This window comes from Pituophis catenifer, unplaced genomic scaffold (assembly GCF_029215685.1).
Source record: "Pituophis catenifer annectens isolate HBS135680 unplaced genomic scaffold, rPitCat1.0.hap2 SCAF_6, whole genome shotgun sequence".
Lineage (NCBI taxonomy): Eukaryota > Metazoa > Chordata > Lepidosauria > Squamata > Colubridae > Pituophis > Pituophis catenifer.
The window spans coordinates 72,562,467-72,584,865 of NW_027256886.1; the positions used below are offsets into that span (position 1 = coordinate 72,562,467).

The 22,399-nt window shown below is 37.1% G+C and overlaps 1 pseudogene; it reads right to left on the bottom strand.

Annotated features, from left to right (window-relative positions):
• LOC139318722 (histone deacetylase 3 pseudogene) overlaps positions 1-16,728 on the bottom strand; it is a 46,728-nt pseudogene extending 30,000 nt beyond the window's left edge.
• Positions 16,729-22,399: the final 5,671 nt, after the last annotated feature.

The window sequence follows — 22,399 nt, forward strand, 5'->3', positions numbered from 1 at the left end:
ATCTGTAAAGCATATGAAGCAGTATGTAAGTCTAACTGATATTGCTATTGCTATCAACAAAGAGAAAACTTGTGTACAATATAGAATCAAGAAAGGCAAGGAATGAGCAATTAAAAAAATCCCTATGTTTGTGATTTGATTAATCTTCTCTTTTGTATCATGAAGCGAGAACAATTTTTAACACAATAAGTAAAGCCAACCTAAACAAGCAAAAGGTAACTCCTTCAGATGCAATCACTATATTTTAGAGCGGGGAGGGGGGAATATCAAAGGTGTGACAAATATTTTCTCTGTTAGTAAAGAAATTGCAAGCTGCCATTGTGATCTTATACACATCTCTGAACTCTTCAATAAGCCAATACAATTTTCTTTAGAGAAAATGGCTCACAAACCAAAGATTTGGAATTCATTTTGCAGAAAATACCACATGAACATCAGGGAAGAAAAACAAGGCCTCACCAACCGCCTTTTGGCAGAAACAGAGGTTTCTTTCCTTTTTCCAAATATCCTTTAGTGCCATTTTGATTCTCAACCATGAAAGATTAGCCTTCTAGAGCTGAATGTGAATTAAAGACTACCCTATCTTTGGCAGTCAGTTGGATCGTTCTTTGTGACCGAGCATAGCCTCTCCGTGTAAACCAGACTTAAAAAGTCAGAAAATGGTCTGTAAGTTCTCTAGGACAGCCGATCAATCCCACAGTACTTCTCACGCAAGCCAAAATCGTGTTTGGTTTACAGATGTGTCCCACGGTGTCTCTGTTTTAAAATGCTGCTGCTCCCCACCTCAAAAATCCCAAAACAACACAAAGTGACAGTTCAAAACTCCGTCCTCTTGAACAGAACATTAGTTTCAGAATATCTGCTTTAAATATCCTTAAAATCATCACTTTAAGAAGAGGGAACACCTGGTTTTTTGCATATGTGAGATGATTCAGCTACACGTGAGAAAACTGTCAGGGGTGTGACTTAAGGAACAAAACAAAACAAGGATGTAACAAAGGCTGCATGTTGGACCATCAATTCTGATAAAACTGAGTACAATTTCAGACATAACCAGAGCAGACACATTCTATTATATGTACAGTACATGGAAGTGTGTTTGTTTGTTTGTTTGTTTGTTTGTTTGTTTGTTTGTTTGTTTATTTATTTATTTATTTATTTATTTATTTATTTATTTATTTATTTATTTATTGTTCAGATTTATATACCGCCCTTCTCCTGAAGGACTCAGGGCGGTGAACAGCCGAAGATAAAAATACATAGAATACAAAATTTAAAAATAGTTTAAAACAAATTAAATAGTATTGGCCCACGACAATTAAAACACCCCCAATTTAAAATCAAATTAAGAACTAAATTACTCAATTAAAAGAGAGGCCAGCCCGGCTTGTTGGAATAGAAAGATCTTGAGGGCGCGGCGGAAGGTGTGTTGTGTACCTGTGTGAGAGAAAGATGGGAGGATGGGGAAAAGAGAGAGAGAGAAATTATATGATAATCATCTTAAAGTGAAATAATAGAATCATAGGGGTGGAAGGGACCTTCGGAGGTCTTCTAGTCCAAACCCCTGCATCCCAGACAAATGCCTGTCCAATTTTTTCTTGGAGACTTCCATTCAATCTAATTCTGAGTATATGCTTTCTATAAACCCTTAGATGGTATAAAGCAGTAATAGAGAACCTTTTCGGCATCGAGTGCAGAAAAGGTCACACCCAAACATCGTGCACGCATGCGCGAGCTTGTCAGGGCCACATTCTGGAAAAACCAAACTTCCAGGTTCTAGTGCGCATGCATGCCCAGCGATCAGCTGGCTGGCGCACATGCTCAGGCTGGTTTTCGGCACTGCCACGCACGCAAAGGGATCATGCTCTGGAAAAGCCGGGTTCTGGCATGCATGTGCACACAACAATCAACTGGCCGGCCCCGCATGCACACACCACTTTTCGGCACTGCCACACGTACGAAGAACAGCTGATCATCACGTGTGCATGCACACTAGAAACCCGGAAGACAAAAAGGCAAGGCTGCGAATGCTGGGTGACATGGCTTTGTGTGCCACATTGGGCACGCGTTCCATAGGTTTGCCATCATGGGTATAAAGTAATCATTATTACTCCCTCCTTGAATAATGTTATTATTGTTGTAATGTGTATTTGTATTGTATTTGATATGTATTTCCTTGAAGATTTACTCTGAAATTCACTAGGAGTGTTTTTACTGTAGTTCACAATGGCCTAAGCTTCAGAGTCAATATAATGTAGCAGGTAAGCGTGAGCCTTGGACTGAAGATTTCCAAGTTCAAGTTCTCACACAACTCTGTATTACCCTGGGTCCTCCTGTGTATTCTCAGGAATACACAGGAGGACCCAGAGAAGAGAATCCCCCCTCTTCTCAGTCTAAGCTTCCTTGCCCAATTTTTTGTTGGGAGGCTAGAATGAGGGACGTCCTGCTTCCCCGTTTTGCCAGGATGCAGACTGAGCTCTCTGAGGAAAGTTGGATTGTATAAAAATAAAAATATCAAGATGCTGTGTCTCAACAACCTGCCAGTTTCCTTCCACAATGTCCCCTGATAATAGTTGGCGCTTCTAGAGTTCCCATTTAATGCCGTACAAAAATATATTCCAATCATCCCTCATTTTTCCTCTCTTTGTTAACAGAAACCTAGTCTCTTTTCCCCAAGCTGTGCCTTCTAAATATTTTGGTGCAACAGCTCTTACACTGTTTGTTGGTTTTCTTGCAGACCTTTCATTACCAAACTAGGTAACATTATCAGTGCTAGGAGCACTGGTGATGTTACATAGTTTGCAAATGAAATGTCTTTGATGCTCTCTGAGTTTGGTGGTTTTCTTGTAGATATTTTATCTACAATCAATGCTAGGTGCACTGATGATGTTACCTAGTTTGGTAATGAAATGCTGCAAAAAAAACCAGGGGTGAAATCCAGCAGGTTCTGACAGGTTTTGGAGAACCGGTAGCGGAAATTTTGAGCAGTTCGGAGAACTGGTAGCGGAATTTTTGAGTAGTTCAGAGAACAAGAAAATACCACTTCTGACTGGCCCCAGAGTGGGGTGGGAATGGAGATTTGGCAATATCCTTCCCCCAGGAGTGGGGAGGGAATGGGGATTTTGCAGTATCCTTCCCCCAGGAGTGGGGAGGGAATGGAGATTTGGCAGTATCCTTCCCCTACCACGCCCACCAAGCCACACCATGCCCACCAAGCCATGCCCACAGAATCGGTAGTAAAAACATTTGGATTTCACCACTGAAGAAAACCACCAAGGTCAGAGAGCCCAAGCACCCCACAGTTTAACCTGACCTACAAAAATTTACTTCTATTGTTAGCTCTTACATTTTCTTCCCAGAAACCCAAGCAAGATTGTGTCAATTGAGGCAAACCACTGGAGCAAGTCAAGTACATTGCCCTTATCCTAACAGTCACTTGTTTTTCTTTTATTAGGTATACACTTCTCAACAAGTGGATTTCATTAAGTAATACTCATGTAAGCACTCATATGATTTTTCCTTCATGAATGGATATTGTAATCTCCTTCAAAAGTCATGCAAGATGATTAAAAGCCGATATGATTACGAGCTTCTTGATTTGAAGCAACAATCAATCTAGCAGATCTCTCCTGCCACTTTTCATGGACTGATAGCAAGATCTCTCTTTTTCACCTCACTCCCATAACAAAACAAACAGAAAGGCTTTTAACATCTTCCAAGCTGTTAACACCTTGTTAATATTTCAGACTGCTTTTTCATCTGCACTGTGAATTATATCAGAAAAATAATTCTCTTTGTATCTCAATACTGCTTTGATTCTCTACTGTCCACAAGAAATTGGTCTGTCTTTGAAACCACCCTAGAAATCAAAGTCTATTTTGACTGTGGGAGAAATAGAAGCAAAATAGTCCTTTTCACCAGTTTTCGTTTCGACAATCCAGCTCTAGTTATGGCAACAATCCAATCCAATTAGCAGGGTGTCAGAAAAACAGCCATGAATTCCGTGATCTAATCTTTTGGGAGATGTTCCATGCTTTAAAAGAAAACTGCCCCAAAAGAATCAAACAAAGGGAACAGTTTCTTTAGAAATATCAGGACAGACTGGGTAAAAACCCATAAGCCATAGGTGAACTCAAACATTGTAGGTCATTATTGCATGTGAACAGGACTCTCTGGTTAGCTAACAAAACATGGTTTAAACAAATCCTAGCAAACTTTTATGCATGAACTCAGGTTAGCATATGATCTCATATTATAATCAGCTAGCCTTTCCTTCCTTCACATCAACAATATGGAAGTAATTCCATATTACGTGTCTTAGCCACTGAGCCACCGCATCCCATAATATGGAAGTAGAGCTGCTAAATTAGGTCTATATTCTTAGAAGGCTTCCATGATTATGTATGGCTTAGAGCAATGAATAAACCCATCTTGGCAACGTCATTGCTGTAGATTGTGAGTTTATCAGTCTATCCGCTTATAAAATATTTATCTCTCTGCTCTGGGACCTTAAGAGAAGGTAAACTGCATGTGCCATTCAGAGGATTATTCCTTTACACCAGGAGAAAACTACATCCACATAAGAGCCCGTTTGATCTAGTGATTAAGGCACCAGGCTAGAAAACAAGAGATTGTGAATCCAAGTCCCACCTTAGCCATGGAAACCAGCTGGGTGACTTTGGGTCAGTCACTCTCTCTCAGCCCAATCCATGTCATACTGTTGTTGTTGTTGTTGTTGTGGGGAAAATAAGTGGAGGAAGGTGTGTTGGATATGTTCACCATCTTGAGTTATTTGTAAAAATAATGAAAGCGGAATACAAATAAATAAATAAATAACAGCAAGTGTAAAACTAGTCAACCAAAGTAAATCTATGGACAACTTTGGAACATCTGACACAAAAAATGAAGGACAATCAGAGGTTATATACTGTATTTTACGGAGTATAAAACGCTCCGGACTATAAGATGCACCTACCTTTTTTGGTGAGGAAAACAAGAAAAAGAAATCTGCCTCTGCCTCTGTCTCCCAGCAATTTTGCCTCATTGCAGCAAACAGCAAATAGGCTGCTTTACTTTCATTTTCGTTTTCAGCATAGCTTGATTAGCAGAAAAAAATCTGCTCCCAGCAATTTACCTCCTTGCAGCAAGCAGCAGAAGCCCATGCAGCAATAGGCAATGGCAATTCCTACAGCCTGAAACAGCTGAGAATCGGGAGGCCGATCCAACGGACAATCAACTTGTGCTAATTAGGCTGTGCTGAAGCTGAAATGGGCTTTTTCTTCTTGCTGCTTGCTGCAAGGAGGTAAATTGCTGGAAGGCAGAGGCCAAAGGGTGGGGGGCAGTGGGTGGGTGGGGCTACATTCGGTGTATAAGACGCACCCAAATTTTCACCCCCTTTTAGGGGGAAAAAAGGTGCATCTTATACTCCGAAAAATACGGTATATCAATTATATGGTCCCCACCAACATATAATTCAAACCGAACATTATTTTTTCAGCTTGGGAGTTGTTGTTCTGGCCAAGGAAGCCCATCCATCCCTTCTTTCAATTGGTGTAGAAACTGTGCCCCTCACTAATTCAAATGCTGTTTGCATTTCATACTTTCCATCAGTGAGCATGAAGGATAATTGTCAGAGTAAGTGACAATTTGGGAGGAGACTGTTTACATCATTTCTTGAATGATCCTTCACATTTCATTATGTGGCTGTCCCATCTCAGTCTGAAAGAACATTTAAGTGTGTTATCAATTGGATGACGCTGTGCAATATTTTGTAATTTTCCATTTGTAATATTTTACATCCTTCTTTTGGAAAACACATTTACTTCAAATCTGTCACATTCCCAGTGATGAAGCTACTAATGTACTGTATGCAGTCCACCCAGTAATCAAGGCTGAAATTCTGCTGTCCAGCACGTAAAAACTTTTCCAAAGTCAATAATGCAGATTCATTATTAGAGGGTACAGATTAGCTCCAAACCATTTCAAACTGTCAGTTCAATTTGGATTTTCAATACACCATTACTCAATTATTTAAATCAACTTGGTGCATTTAATTGATTCACTTCCACGCTTTGCTTTGAATCATGCACAACCCCCTTCCAAATTGTCTGATTTGTTGACTCAACCCAAATTGCAAGTTCCATTTGGATTGTCAGTTCAGCTCAGAAATTGGATCAATCACTTCTGAATCCAGTCTTCATAGAATCCTGTTAATTCTTATCTCATTTTTATAAATCTTTTCAATTACAGTGACATAGAAATATACAAAGACCTTGACACATCCCACACATTGTCTCACTGTTTGGTTTGCCTCATCTAATAAAAATGTGTCTATTGGGTTTTTTGTGTGTTTATTTTTCACAATTATTTGGCCTTATCCAGTTTCTTTTCTATATTAATAAAGTCAGGGAAGTTAATTGACTTTTTTAAAATTTATTGTTAAAGATATTTAAAACTAGAACCAAGCAAGGAAAAGAATAATAATAAAAAAGAAATAGCAAGTGAGATTTACAAAGAGTAAAAAGTAGATCAGATTTTCAAAATGTTAACGAAAAAATCCTCTATTATTCTAACATGAATTATAACAACATGCATTAATTTGATACTATTGTCTATAGTAAGACAACATATGTTGATTACTATTGTTCTTTTTTAAAAAAACCCTTTAACTATTATTTAACTATTTATAAAATTCATTGGTTGGTTGGTTGGTTGGTTGGTTGGTTGCATTGCGTTGCGTTGCATTGCGTTGCGTTGCATTGGGTTGGGTTGAATTGAGTTGAGTTGAGTTGGGTTGGATTGTCTACCTATCTCATATACATGACTCTAGGTGGCTCACAATATGAAAAATATTAAAAACAGACACAAAAATCTAAAACCATATCAGCCAATCAAAAATGATTGCAAGATTATTAGATTATTATTAGACCTTTATTTTTGAACAGCTTGAGGTGATGTATATAATGCTTCCTCTGATTTTCCCGCAATAATAATTCTGTAAAGTAGGTTGAGTTAAAAGAGAATGATTACTGGAGATACACACTGGCTTTTATCACTAAAAGAAAACTAGAATTCACACTCTCCCTATTAATCCAGCACAGTAACAACAACATCAAATAAGAATAGAAAATAATCTAAAATAATCCATCCTTAAATTTATGGTCAGTGAGCAAATAATTCAGTGCTTTAAAGTTTTGATTTGTTAAAATAAACCCAAATTTTTAGCAGAAATCTGTAGCAGAATTCCTTCAATTTTAAACTATGCTCACCTTCTTCCAATCCAGCTTCTCTTAATATATATTCAGCATATAGGTGAAATAAATAAGCTTTGTCACACTGCTTTACCAACCTGAATTCAGTTGTTTTGCCTAGTTCTATTCATACCATGGCTTCCTGCATGTATATAAATTTCTTATGAGGAAAGAGATATTCTGAGATTACCATGTTTCTAAGCACAAAATAGCCTAGCAGGTATTATCGTGAACAAAGTAAACTATTATACTTTGCAGAAATATAAGTCTTAGTGATATTTAATAGAGGAAATGTTGGCAGAAAGGGAAAGTCAATATTTAAAATCTATTTCATTCTATGACACATCATCTCCCAAAATTTCAGGATTTATTACATTGACACTAAATGTGAAAAAAATATTGACCACTTGGAAGAATTCTACTCTTCTCTATGATCTTTGATTGTATCCCAGACTGTAATCACAAAGGCAGATGACACTTATACCAACAATAGTCAAAGCTGAAGACACTGAACGTGTGGCTAAAGAGCACTTTGTAGCAATAGTAATAGTATTTAGATTTATATATCACATCATAGTACTTTGCAGCACTGTCTAGCTCAGAGGTGTCAAATTCATGGAATCATGTTACCATCACGTGACGTATCACGACTTTCCCCCCCCTTCACTAAACCGGGGGTGGGCATGATGCATCCTGCCTGAGGGCCGTGAGTTTGATACCCCTGCCCTAGGTGATTTACAACATCAGCATTATTTGCATATTGTCCCCAATAAACTGGATCCTCATTTTACTGACCTCAGTAGGACAGAAACCTAGGTCAACCTTGAGCCCCATCAGGATCAAACTCCAGGCTGTGGGCAGAGTTTGCCTGCAATACTGCACATAATCATTGCATCATCATTCTTATTTTGTAGGATATATAAATATCAGAACTTCTAGTGGTGCTAGACTAACAAAATAAAGTTATTTTATGAGTCAAGGACATGGTAGTAGTTCATGATGAACAAAAAGCATATTGGTGTGCAATGAGACTTTTACAAAGGATTCAAAACTCAGACAAACAAGCTAACAGTAAACAACAGCACAATCAAGGAACTGCCAAGATCACTCCCACCAACACCGACAAGCCACTAATTGTAAAAAGGAAAGCGAACTCCACTCCCTGATAAAGTTACTAGTTTGTTAATGAAGCTTCTGGAAGGAAACAGCCAAGCTCAGAGAGCATCAAGGACCCCACAGAGTTTTATAAATCCTAACCATTTATGTCCCTGGTGGATGTTGCAACTTAAAACTTGGTTTTATGTAATACAGCTAAATCTCGCATCAACTTATTTTGGAAATTGATACAGAGTTTATCCTTGCTTTGCTTCTTCAGCTAAAATATGGAATATTGTGACTATGTTTATGAAACACGAAGTGAAATTGCCATCAGATGCTTGATGGGAAAGTTGCATTGCTAGTGGGAAAGTCATATGTTTTGAAGTTTCTGACAGTTGTAATGCAATTACTGAAGTTTTGAATATCCTCGCCCTTGACAGCATCACTTGTGCTGAGCTGACAGTCTTATAGCCTGAGCTACAACGATTCGAAATCCTTCTTTGTACGGTGATCTGCTAAGACATCTTGTCACAAATAAATAAAAGAAGGGAGCTCATGAAAGTATAGTTATACAAGTAGATGTTGCAGCGGGATCTGCTGAAAGATACATCTGGAATATAGGACTGAGTATAAAAGGTTAATAAAAGTTGCCGAAAGTATTAATGAAACGTTTGAAGATTTCGTTCATGTGACATATCTCGAACAACAAACGAAAAAAGGGAGCAAAAGGAAAGACTAATGAAATTGACGATGTCTACTGCAGCAGAAATGGCTGACATGGACTCATCCAACTATTTTCCTGAACTGCTGCTGCCGTAATCCTAGTTAATTCAATCAAGGATGATGGGACTCCTAGATTAATGGATCTGGAGGAATGCATGTTGCTGCCCTCTGCCTTTGAGATTTAACGAAGTTATTTCATTAATAGGGGAGCCTTATTTGTTTCATTTAAATAAATTTAGCAGCACTATACAGCCGATTAACAACGGGCTCAGCTTTTAAGGGAAACAAATGACTGCCTGATCAAGCAGAAATTAATTTTAAAGTAAGAGTTCGATAACAGGCACAGTTATCTTGGAAAAGAAGAAAAAAACTGAATAAAAGTGAGATTGTTACAGAGAACCGTCTTCAGTTTGGCCTTCATTTTCAGAAAAAGAAGGGGGAAAAAAAACCATGGAAAAGGATGACTTTTTATAATATTTTTTTCCCTTGCTCTCACACTCTTCAGGAATTCAATCTAATTGTATCAATAGAAAATTAGATCTGAAAACAGCTCGTGATCTGGAAGGGAAGCAATTTCTCTCTCCCCCTCCAGACCTTCTGGCTGCCCAATCGTGCAGGGTTGAATTTTATTCTGAAACCGAAAGAAAGAGGAGGCTTATTGGGTGCCGGAGGGCATCTCCCATTCTCCAAGACTAACATGAGCAATAACTTTCCCCAGCAAAAAGGACAGAGTTTGCTTTCACAATTGATGGCTACTCCTTAATCGAAAGAGAACTTTCAAGGTTCGCGATCTCTATTTGGTTTCAATTACATATAAACTTAATGAATCCAGCAGTTACCCAACCACATCTAATTAACATGTTGGAAGAAAATGGTTGCGCACTGGAAGTATGTTTTCTAATACCCTTGACATATTGGACTGCTATATATTAAATTCGCAATCAGACAATGAGAACATTGGCTTCGATATTTAAGTTTTTCCTCTATCGGTTCTTGGCTGGGGCTCATGCTCTCGAGTGAAGAGCCAGAAACCAAAAACAGGTATTATGAATTAATTCTTTCATTCATTTTCTATATAGCTTTTCCTCCCAGAGGAATCCAAAGCTATTTCCTGGGCAGAGGGAAGGATGAATTTAAATAAAATTACCCCAATTAAATCAACAATCCTAAAAAACAATAAATGCATATTTTTAAAAAAAGAAGAAGGAAGGAAGGAAGGAAAGAAGGAAGGAAGGAAGGAAGGAAGGAGGGAGGAAAGAAAGAAAGAAAGAAAGAAAGAAAGAAAGAAAGAAAGAAAGAAAGAAAGAAAGAAAGAAAGAAAGAAAGAAAGAAAGAAAAGTGTGGCTTCTAACTTTGTAAACTACTTTTCCTCTTTTTCTTTTTTCTTTTTTTTTGCATGGCCAACCCAGTTTGCCTCAGGCCTAGCTTTGAGAAACCTGGCTACTGCCTGTGACAGGAGAATCTGTGTGAGAAAAAAAAAATTAACTCTAGTGCAACACTTCACATTGGCCAGGACAGCCATTAGGAAGATAGTGGTGTGCTAGTGTTTTTTACTCCTACCCCTTATTGTTCTTGCTTCTCTTTCCTTGCTATCCTGGGAATTAAATCTATTAAGTCCTTATCTTTAGCAAAACTGTATTGTTGTCCAAGAAGTACCTTCTCTCAGTTGCTGGTGGTTTTCCTCTTCATTAAGAGTTATCCTATAATCTCTAACACAAAAAGCATAAAATTGTAAATTTATCCAAAGGTAAATTTAGATTAAAAGAGAAATTGATGTCAACAGCATGTAAAGTTGACTAGCCTGATTTGTTTAGATGAGAATGGAATGATTATCATCACATGAAGGCATATAAAGAGCTGTATTCTATTGTTAGTCTTGCAAATATAGTTATGAACAGTTCTTGCAGTTCAGAACATGCACTAAAAAAGCATGTTCTGAATGGTTATTATCACAGTAACCATTTGATATAACTAAACTGATACATAACAATGGTAGCTTTCGTCTGCTAATTCCATGAATTAGTTCTCAGACATCACTAAATCAGATTATAGTAACCCAGTTAGGAAAACTCAACCATCTTTGTTTCCTTTATTTAAAAAGGGTCTTATGTCCTGTATAAGGTGTGTGTGTGTGTGTGTGTGTGTGTGTGTGTGTGTGTGTGTGTTGAAATCTGAGAAGCCTTCTTTTTTAAAACACACACACACATGTTTAAAGCAGGGTCAATCAAAACTGGCATAATCTGAACTTCTTGATACTTCTTAGGAATCCTTTGAAAATTCTGGCAGTCCTACTCAAACGCCACATGGCTTCTATGAATTTTTAATGCAACCCACTCAAGCGCAGTTCAATTTGTGTCATTCTTTTTTTATAGGAGCAGGAGGTGTTTTTGTGAAGTTTGCATTTTTGCAATGATTTAATCCTCTTGCCTCAAACCATCTGCTAACAAACTCGGCAAAATTCATATCCAGAACCACTTCAATGTGTGTGCCATAAAACCATATTTGACTCCAGCAGTGGGCAAAAAAACGCACTTGTGGAAGAACCATAGAAAAACATGGGTTCTGCTTGCATAAAATATTAGGTTCAGTTTAAATCTCATTTTTAAAAGGATCAGATAGAAGATGCTGGGGTGGGGGGAACCTCAGTGAAACACAACAGAGAGTCACTGACAATCAAACTACAGAGGGACAATAAACTGGGAATATAAAAGTAAAGGTAAAGGTAAAGGTTTCCCTTGCACATATGTGCTAGTCGTTCCCAACTCTATTTTTCTACTTGCATTTTTTACGTGCTTTCGAACTGCTAGGTTGGCAAAAGCTGGGACAATTAACAGGAGCTCACCCCGTTATGCGGCACTAGGGATTCGAACCGCTGAACTGCCGACTTTTTTTTTTTTTTTTTTTTTTTTTTTTTTTTTTTAAAACAAACTTTATTCATATTTAAAAGAAGACATTTAAAACAATTATAAGAAAAACTGAACAAGTTTTTCTTAATCAAACACACAAATTACAAGTACATATACTATACATATATAGTGCTCAATTTCATCTATCAACTACTTTCTAATGTTATATATACATATATATATATACACACAGTGACTATATTTCCTTCTATATCTCTCTGACAGTGCAGTTGTTTATTTACATTGATTTCTCCTAACTTTCATCTCTAGGCATTCCCTCTCTCTGACTTATCCACTGGTACCAGCTATTCCATATTTTAAAATAATTTGAATCTTCCTTATCCTGTAATTTTAGGGTTAATTTGTCCATCTCTGCGCATACATAGATTTTCTGTATTACTTCCTGATCAGTTGGCAAACGGTCAATTTTCCAGAGTTGTGCCAATGCTAATCTTGCCGCTGTTATAATATGGAGTATTAGGTATTTTATGTCCTTCCTAATATTTTTATTGATCATGCCGAGTAAAAAGACTTCAGGTGTTAATTCAATTTCGTGATTTGTTATTTCTATTATCCATGTTTTTATTTTGTTCCAATATTTTTTGATTTTTGGGCAAAGCCACCAAGCATGGTAAAAAGTTCCCTGTGCTTTTTTACATTTCCAGCAAACCGGGTTCACATTTGGATACATTTTTGCTAACCTTGCGGGTGGCAGATACCATCGGTACCACATTTTATAATGATTTTCTTTGTATGGTACCGATTTTGTCATTCTATAATTATCTTCCCAAGCTCTTTCCCAATCTTCTAATTGTATATTATGCCCTATGTTCCTCGCCCAGGCTACCATCTGCCCTTTGACCAACTCTTCTGCCAGATCGAATTCGAGTAAATATTTGTAAATTTTTGAGATTAGCTTCCCTTCTTTTGATTCTAATAATTTGTCTAATTGATTTTGTTTTAAATCTATTCCTTCTTTCTCTTGGTCTTTTCTGTATCTTACTTTTATTTGCGAGTAGGGCCACCAGTCTATTTCCATTCCTTGTTCTTTGAGCTCTTCCCTAGTTTTCAAATTCCCCTGAACATCCACTATTTCCCTATATTTTAGAATCTTTTGTTTTGATAATATGCTGGGGTGAGTTATTGCTTCTATAGACGATAGCCAACCAGGAATTTTCATGTAGTGTTTTTGTTTAATTTGTAGCCATGTGTTAATTAAGGATCTCCTGATTGTATGGTTATTAAAATGTTTATATATTTTATTTCCTGAACTCCATATAAAGGCGTGCCATCCTTTCATTAAATCATGCCCTTCTAAATTTAGCAATCTTTGATTATCTAAGGTTATCCAATCTTTAATCCATAATAAACTGGCAGCCTTGTAATATTTATCCCATGCCGGGAGTCCAAATCCACCTCTTCTTTTATCATCTTGTAGTATATTCAATTTTATTCTTGATTTCTTCCCTTCCCACACAAATTTTTTAGTTATTTTATCCAAATTATCAAAGAATTTCTTATCTAATTTTATTGGAATTGTTTGGAATAGATAAAGGAGTCTTGGCAGTATGTTTGATTTTATTGCTGCTATTTTCCCCAATAAAGACAGTTTTAGTTTCCCCCATTTTTCTAAATCTTCCTTTATTTTCTGGACTAAAGTATCATAATTGTCTTCTTTTATTGTTGTCGTTTTGGCCGTCAAATTTATCCCTAGGTATTTAATTTTTTTTACTGTCTGCAGACCGGATTCTTTTACTAATTTCTCTACTTGTTTTGTTGTCATATTTTTTGTTATCATTTTTGTCTTTTCTTTATTAATTTTTAAACCTGCTACCTTTCCAAATTTTTCAATCTCTTTTATTAATTTTGGGGTTGTTTCTAATGGGTTTTCTACGAAAAAAACAAGGTCGTCTGCAAATGCTTGGACCTTATAATCCTCTCTCTTGATCTTTAATCCTTGAATTTCTTTATTTGCTCTAATTCTGATTAATAAATTTTCCAATGTTAAAATGAATAGTAAAGGGGAAAGTGGACATCCCTGCCTTACTCCTTTATCTATTCCAAAGAATTTTGTTGGGTCACCATTCACCAAAACACATGCTTTCTGATTCTGATATATCGATGTTATCATTTTAGTGAATTTTTCTCCAAAATTCATACTTTTAATTTGTTGCTTCATAAATTGCCAGTTAACTTGGTCAAAAGCTTTTTGTGCATCCAGAAAGATCAGTGCTACCTGTCTCTCTGGATGCACCTCATAATATTCTAGAACATCCAATACTATTCTTAAATTGTTTTTTATCTGCCTTGTAGGCAGAAAACCATTTTGATCCTGGTGTATTTTATTTTGTAATATTATTTTCATCCTATTGGCAATTATGCTCATGAAAGTTTTATAATCAGTGTTCAACAAAGAAATCGGCCTATAATTTTTTATTAGTGTGGTATCTGTCCCCTCTTTAGATATTAAGGAAATGTATGCTTCTTTCCATGTGTTGGGTAGCTTTGCCTCCATTAGGGCCTCATTGTATATTTCTAACAGTATTCCATTTAATGAGTCTCCAAATGTCTTATAGAATTCTATTGGTAAACCGTCTGTCCCCGGGGTTTTATTATTTTTTTGCCTCTTCAGTGCCTCTTTTAGCTCCCCCATCGTAATCTCCTTATCTAATAATTCTCTTTCTTCCTCTGTTAGTATTTGCAATCCCTCCCCTTTTAAATAGTATTCAATTTCCTCCTCTGTTACTATATCCTTTTCATACAGTTTTTGATAATATTGGACTATTATGTCCTTTTTTTCCTCTAGGGCCCATTGAATCCTTCCCTCATCATCTCGTAATTTCTGAATTGTTCTTTTTTCTCTTTCCTTCCTCAGCTTGTACGCCAGCCATCTCCCTGGTTTGTTTGCGTTTTCAAAGTAATTTTGTCTTGTATATTTCAATGCTGTTACATATTTCCCCTGCTCTAATATGTTTAGGTTATGTTTTGCTGTTAACCAATTTAACCTTATTTTTTCATCCCCTGGGTTTCTTTGCAATTTACATTCCCAATTTTGAATTTCTTCTAATAATTTGTTATATTCTTTCTCTCTCTCTTTTCTCCGTTTTACATTATATGATATCGTGAGGCCTCTTATATATGCTTTAGTTGTATCCCATAGGTTTTGTAGGGAAGTGTGTTGCTTTGTGTTTTCCTTATAAAACCATTCTAACTCCTTTTCTATATAATTCTTATATTCTTTTTCTTGCAGAATCTGTGTGTTCATAGTCCATCTATTCTTCTTTCTCTGCTGACCTCTCCACTTCATCATTATCGGGTTGTGGTCAGCCCAATTATTTGGTAAAATCTCTACTTCTTCTATCTCCATTATTAACATCTTAGTTACCCAAATCATATCCAACCTTGACCATGATTTATGCGGATTCGAATAATATGTATAATTTCTTGCTTCAGGATTAAGGCATCTCCAGCTATCTACCATATCTAACTCTTCCACCATATCCATAAAGGTTTTAGGTAATACATTTTTTTTATTTTTGTTTTGTTGACCACACTCATAATCTTTTCTTACATCTAATATAGCATTAAAATCCCCAATCAGACAGACATTCTCCATTTTTTGTTCTATAATTTTCTCATGCACTTTTTTGTAGAATTCTAATTGTTGACTATTTGGGGCGTATATTACTACCAATAATATCTTTTTGAGCTCAAGATTTAGTTCTACCATGACTATCCTACCTTCTGTATCTACATACCTCATATTACTGTCTATTCCTTCTTTGATATATACCACCACTCCTCTTTTTTTTTCTTCTGCCAATGAAACGTATTCTTTACCTAATTTTTTATATTGTATATATTTGATATCCTGTTTTCTTATATGTACCTCCTGGAGGCACACAATATCTGATTTTTGTTTCAAAATTTTTTTGTAAGTTTGGTGTCGTTTGGATGGTGAATTGAGTCCATTAACATTTACAGATAGTATTTTTAAAGTCCGTTCCATTTTTTTTTTTTTTTTTTTTTTTTTTTTATTGACTTTCCTGTTGTTTCTTCTTTATTTCTTCCTGTTCCTTTTTTTTGCCTCTTGTCTGTACTCCTTCCTCTTCCTGGGTCTCTCCTTCATCTGCTTTCCCTCCTTGTTGTGGTGTTCTTTCCCGATCTCTCTTCTGTTTTCCTTTGATATATCGTCCTTCCTCTTCTTTATTACCATTTGTTACTTCAGCCCCCATCATTTGGTCATATAATTCTTTTGCTTTACTGTGCGAATCCACCTTGATTTTCTTTCCCTGCCACGATACTAACATTCCTTCCGGGGTTATCCATTTGAATGGTATATATCTTCTGTTTAGTAACGTGGCCAGGAACCAATAATCTCTTCGCAAATCTCGTATTCTTTTAGGTACTTGCTTTAGGGTGATTATTTCTTTATTTCTATAGTACATCGGTTCGTCCTTTGTTATCTTATATACAATATCCCTCACCTTCCTTCTTACAAATCTTATGTGTACCTCCCGAGGGAGTTTGTTTTGTCGGGCGTAGTTGGTGTGGACTCGGTAGACTTCATCTAGTTCATTAATTATCTCGTCTTTTTCTCTCTGGAGTGCCTCTGCTATCATCTCAGCCATTACCATCGTCAAATCTTCCTCCCGGTCTTCCGCTACGTTCTGGAAACGCAAATAGAATGCTGCCTTCTCCATTTCTAATTGGGCCACAGTGTTCTCAAGTTCCTTATTTAATCCTGTCATTTTTGTATCTAATGCTTCTAATTTTTCTTCCGTCAATTCAGTTTTTTGTTCTATTTCTTTTATCCTTTGATCATTTTTTTGAATGATTTCTTGTATTAAGTCCATTTTTCCATCAATCTTTTGAATGTCATTCTTAACTTCTCTCTTTACCTCGTCCATATCTTTTCTAGATTGTTCATGGTTTCTTGTCATACACTCTTGCATTTTGACCATAGTTTCCTGAATTGTTATAAGCGTGGCCTGCATTGTTGGCATATTAGGTGTACTGGGTTGCTTGTCTGATGCAAACATTCCCTCCAAGGTTTTCTGTGTCACTGGGGAGGCCCCTGTTCCTGTTAAAAATGGTGTTGGCTTCTTAGCTGTTTTCAACGTGGTTGTGGTGGTGCTAGTCATTTCTTTCAAAATCTTGTATTGTTCTCCCAGTATTTTATCAACTTTCTCCCAAATCACCATCCAAATTCTATAATTTCTATAATTCTTTTCTTTTCTTTTCTCTTTTTCCCCCCTCCTTATAAAAGATCAATCCACTAACCCTTCTTTAAATGAATAGATTCTTTTAAATAATTAATTCTCTCTGTATGAAATTATATATAAATCAATTAAGAATGTGATGAGAATATAAATATAAATATAAATATAAATATGAATATAAATATAGCTACAAATATAAATATATATATAAATAAATATCTTATCTAGTTAAAAACTATACAATTGATCAATTCTTAGTATCTTAATATCTAATAATTAGTTATTCAATAAAATCCACTAACAGAAGATATTCTAATAATATCTACTGGTTAATATATAATATATATAATAATTAATTAATTAATAGTAATATGATATTCTAATAATAGTACTTCTAAATCTCTATGTATTGTAAATATTTTCTAAATTGATTAAATACACTCTATATTTCTTAATTAATTAATTCCAATAAATAGCATTAATAATAATTCATCTATACTTAAGAAAAGAAAATGATGATAAGCTAGAGCAGTGCTTTTCAATGTTTTTGTTGGGCTCGATATGTTTTCAATAAAGAAAAAAGAAAAAAAAAACCAGTTCTTTTACAACTCTTGAAGTCTTTTCCGGTTACAGTATGGCGGCCTCTATTCTGCACAGTCACTGTATATAATCCTTACTTTGCCAAGACTTTCTCACTCCTTCCGCTCAGGCAGCTAAAAACGGGGGTAAAAGAGAGTCCATTCTTCTTTTAATCTCCTCTATTTAAGTTCTTTCTCCTCACCTTCGTTTTGTCTATTGTAAAGTTTTTTAGACTTTCTTCACTGCTCCGTATTTTGCCCCTTCCTTTTTGCTCGCCTTTTCAGTTGCCGCCCGGTTACACTTTGAGATCTTCCTTCTTCACGCTGTCCCTCCGGAAAGAAAAGAAACTTTCTCCTCTGTTTTGCGCTGAAATTAGTAATCCAAATTAGTTCTGTTTCTGTTCAACCTCCGCAATTTTGCACTGTGCTCCCTCCTTTGCTCCCGATGGTCTCAATCGGCTCGTTTGGGTCTCTGGGCCGACTGTGCTCACCGCGCCAGCCGACTTCTTCCCGAACCTGGATTGAGGGCTCTTTACGGTACGGCGGGAGATCGCACCTCTCCTCGCCTCCCCCAAAGCTTCCCCTCTTTATTCCCGGTCTCTTCGGGACCGGTCTCCGCCAAAAACTGCCGACTTTTAAATCAACAAGCTCAGCCACCACGTCCCTAAACTGGGAATATACCAGTGGTGAAATCCTCTGCAGATCACCACTGGTTCACTGCCCATGCATGCGCAGTGCGCACCAAAAGCACGCTGCACACGATATATGCGCTTCCGAACCAGTAGGGAAGGTAAGTAGATTTCACCCCTGGTCATAGTGTTTTGCATGATAGGTGACATTCCAATATCAGCCAGGGAAAACTACCAGTAATCAGCTTTACCTCATCAAATGGTACAACTCTATTGGCAACAGCAACCACACTACATAATTTTATTCCAAACGCCCAGTAAATTTTGAAGAGCTGTGGTGGTGCAATGGTTAGAATGCAGCATTGCAGGCTAACTCTGCCCACAGCCTGGCGTTCGATCCCGATGGGCTCAAGGTTGACTCAGCCTTCCATCCTTCCAAGTTGGTAAGATGAGGACCCAGATTGTTGGGAGCAATATGCTGGCATTGTAAACCACCCAGAGAGTTCTGTAAAAAACTATGAGGTGGGATATAAGTCTACAATGCGACTGTTATTGTTATTGCTAAATTTTGTGGTGGGATGTCTCCGTACTCCAGGGCAGGGTGAAAGCATAGCAAAACAGGTTGCATGGATGAACCAAATGCTTCTGCCACTTCATCTCCATTAGGAAAAAAAAACCCTGCATTATTTGTTTTGCTAGAAAAGCAGCAATGAATTAGCAGCACCGTTTGTCAATTTACATTAAGGTCTCAGTTTAACATACAACATTTAATTATCCTAAAATATCTAATGTGATTCACAAATAATATAAATTGTCATGTCAAAATTGCTACGTAGGTAAATAAAAAGACGATCTTGAACTTCATTAGATACTTACAAAAAAACAACAACCCTCTACCTGGAAAATTTATTAGGTACAAGCTTCCTGATTGAAATTAACTTGTTTCTATTTATTTACTTATTTATTTAAAATATTTATATTGACATCCGTCTTTTACCAATCTCTGGGTATCTCCCGCAACAATTTTAAACCACAATAATAATCAAACTGATTCACTGGGTTTACATTATTTAAAACAAGTATTTTTCAAACCATAAACTTTGCAATAATAAGATTAAACTATAGATTTATATACAGTATTCTACTGTATTTTAAGAGGGCCAAATTTTTAATGGTAAAATAAACTATGTTGAAATGAGGATTAAAGATCCAGGGGAAAAAATAGGAAGGAAGGGAGGGAGGGACGGAGGAAAGAAGGAAGGAAGGATTTCTGTTGCTCGCTGCCAGCTCCCCACAAGGAAATTCAATGGGGAAGCCAGCAGGAAGTCAGAAGTAGCTCTGATTCTTATGGGTTTTTTTTTTTCCCTCTCCTGGTCATTCTATGTTTATATGTCTGAAATAAGGCACAGGCTGTCTATTTTGCATATGTATAATTTCTAAGATCAGCTGATGTGGCATGGCTTCACCCTTCCCAAGTACTTTGGGACACACAATCAATAAAATTCTCCTTCTTAACAAGGTTGGCAATCAACATAATTCCCTTTGATGAAGTACTTCTCATTGTGTGGAAAGGTGACAAAAACAAGGTGAAGTAAAGCAAGGAGAGCACTTTGCTTCTAGAAGTGAGGGGATTCTTTTGTTTGCTAAAGCAACATCAAAAGGCATCTTTGTACCAATTATTTGATGAACAAAGCATCCATTCAAAGCTTGAGCAAATAAGCAGGACCATGAAAGATCTCAAGAAAAGGAAAATAGTGACAGATACAAATTATTAATTAAAGTCAAACAACCAGTAACTATGATCATGTCATGTGTAATTTCAGAAGTCCGGTAGTGGTGCCATCCATTAAAATGCTTTATACGTTGAGAATTTAATCTTGGGTATACAGTATACAGTTGCAGGTAATACATTCCAGAAGAACCTCGTCTGAATAAAATAATGTATCTATGTAATTGTTGCATAGATCATGTTTATAATAGGTATTGACTTTCCTGTTGAAAGAGAATGCTAAAAACACAATGAAATTTCCCACTGGATGATTAAAATCTCAACACAATCAGTGGTGGGATTCAGCCGGTTCTCTCCGGCTCACACGAACCGGTAGCGGCAACTGCAGGAGGCTCCACCCACACCCCGGATGTAATGCGCAACTACTGCATATGCACAGAAAGCCATGCGCATGCACAGAGGTGGCGTGTGCGCTCACATTTGCAAACCGGTAGGAAAGGTAAGTGAATCCCACCTCTGAAAAACAAACTTTGAACTCATGCTACTACTATGCTTTAATATTACATTGGAAATTCCTTTTGGGTGAATTCAAGCTTCATGTTCTGCAGTCACCTTATCTGATTTTTTTTCCCTCCTCTTGCTCTTTGCAACTTTTGCACATGTAGAAAATACAGATTGCCTGATTTATAAATCTTACACAAACTCTCCCTCAAACTAATGTTCTGGGAATGTTTTGAACAGCAACTCTTTCATCCCTGATCACTGGCCATACTGATTGGTCCTCGTGGGCTTTCTGGGCTCAATATCTGAAGAGTTCCAGATGGGGGAAACTCTTTTAAACCATAATTTAATTTAGCTCTGGTTTAGAGAGTCACAGATTGCCTTGGCTCATTTTCTTCTGACATGGCTGTACACATACTTTTTCACAAATTGGTGTGCCTTGTTACATCTGGAATTGGGAAGTTTTAACTAAGCAATCATGAGTCATGAATAATTATGGAGGTTTGTAACCAAACCTCAGTTTAAACTATCCACTGTTCTCAAAGACTAGATGCTCCAGAGCAGTGGTGTCAAACTTGTGTTGTCACGGCAGCGTCATGTGACATATTGGGACTTTTCCCCCCTTCGTTAAACCGGGCATGGGCGTGGCCAGCGTGTGACGCATCCCGGCCGCGGGACATGAGTTTGACAGCCCTGCTCCAAAGGATCCAGTGGTGGGTTGCCCCCTGGTTCGCATTGGTTCTATAGAACCGGTAGTAAAACTGGCGAGAGGCTCCGCCCACTGACCCCGACGTCATCAAAATGTTTCTGCGCATTCGCAGAAGCACACACACGCATGCAAGCAAAGCAAGCACACGCACGCACGGCCCCGCTGCGAACCGGTAGTAAAGGTAAGTAAAGGTAGTAAAGGTAATTAAGACCCCTGAGAGGATCTTAATTAATTTCAGTGGCGATTATTTTAATTTTATTTTTGTAGAACTGCGGGAGAAGAATACAGAAGAAAATTGACACGTAAGACTGAAAATCTCCAAACTTCAACCATGTAGTATTAAAGATTATGTATATTTTAGCTTTAGGATTGAACCAAGTAATTATCATGACTATTGTGTATTTTTGTCGTTAGGCTAAATATGGTCTAAACAACATTAGTTTAAGATTTAGAATTGCTAAGCGCCACTGCTTCCTTTGTCCCAAATCAATAAAATCCATTCCCCATTCAATTGGAGTCCTAATATTAAACCAGTCAAAACGTGGGGAACCTCTCCACGCTAAAGGTAATTCCAACGTAATAATGATACAGCCTAGAAAAACCACCAGTTCCGTTATGCACATAGACAGGCAACAGAAATACGGTGTAAATTGCTAAAAGAAAGAAGTGTGGATGGGCGCATAGCATAATGAGAGTCTAATATCAGTGGTGTAGAAAGAGGCTGGAAGCAAAAGAGGGGGAAAAAAGTTTTTTTCTCACCTTTAATGAAAAAGATCTTCATGTTTCCTGCTTATTCCTCAGGACTGTTTTATCTCCCAGCATCTCTAAAATTCAACTGAAGCATTCTCATAGCCCAATAGCTAACAATAAATCAAGGGGTAGAAATCCATTGAGAATTGAAACTCAAGGATATGAAATGCTGGCTCTTCCCCACCCCCTTTCTGATTTGCCCTGTGTTCCAGTAACAAAATAATTCATCATATGACACCCCCCCCCCCAAAGTTCGAATTCTTATAGCAGTAAGATTAAAACCTCGGCCTATGCAGATGGCAAT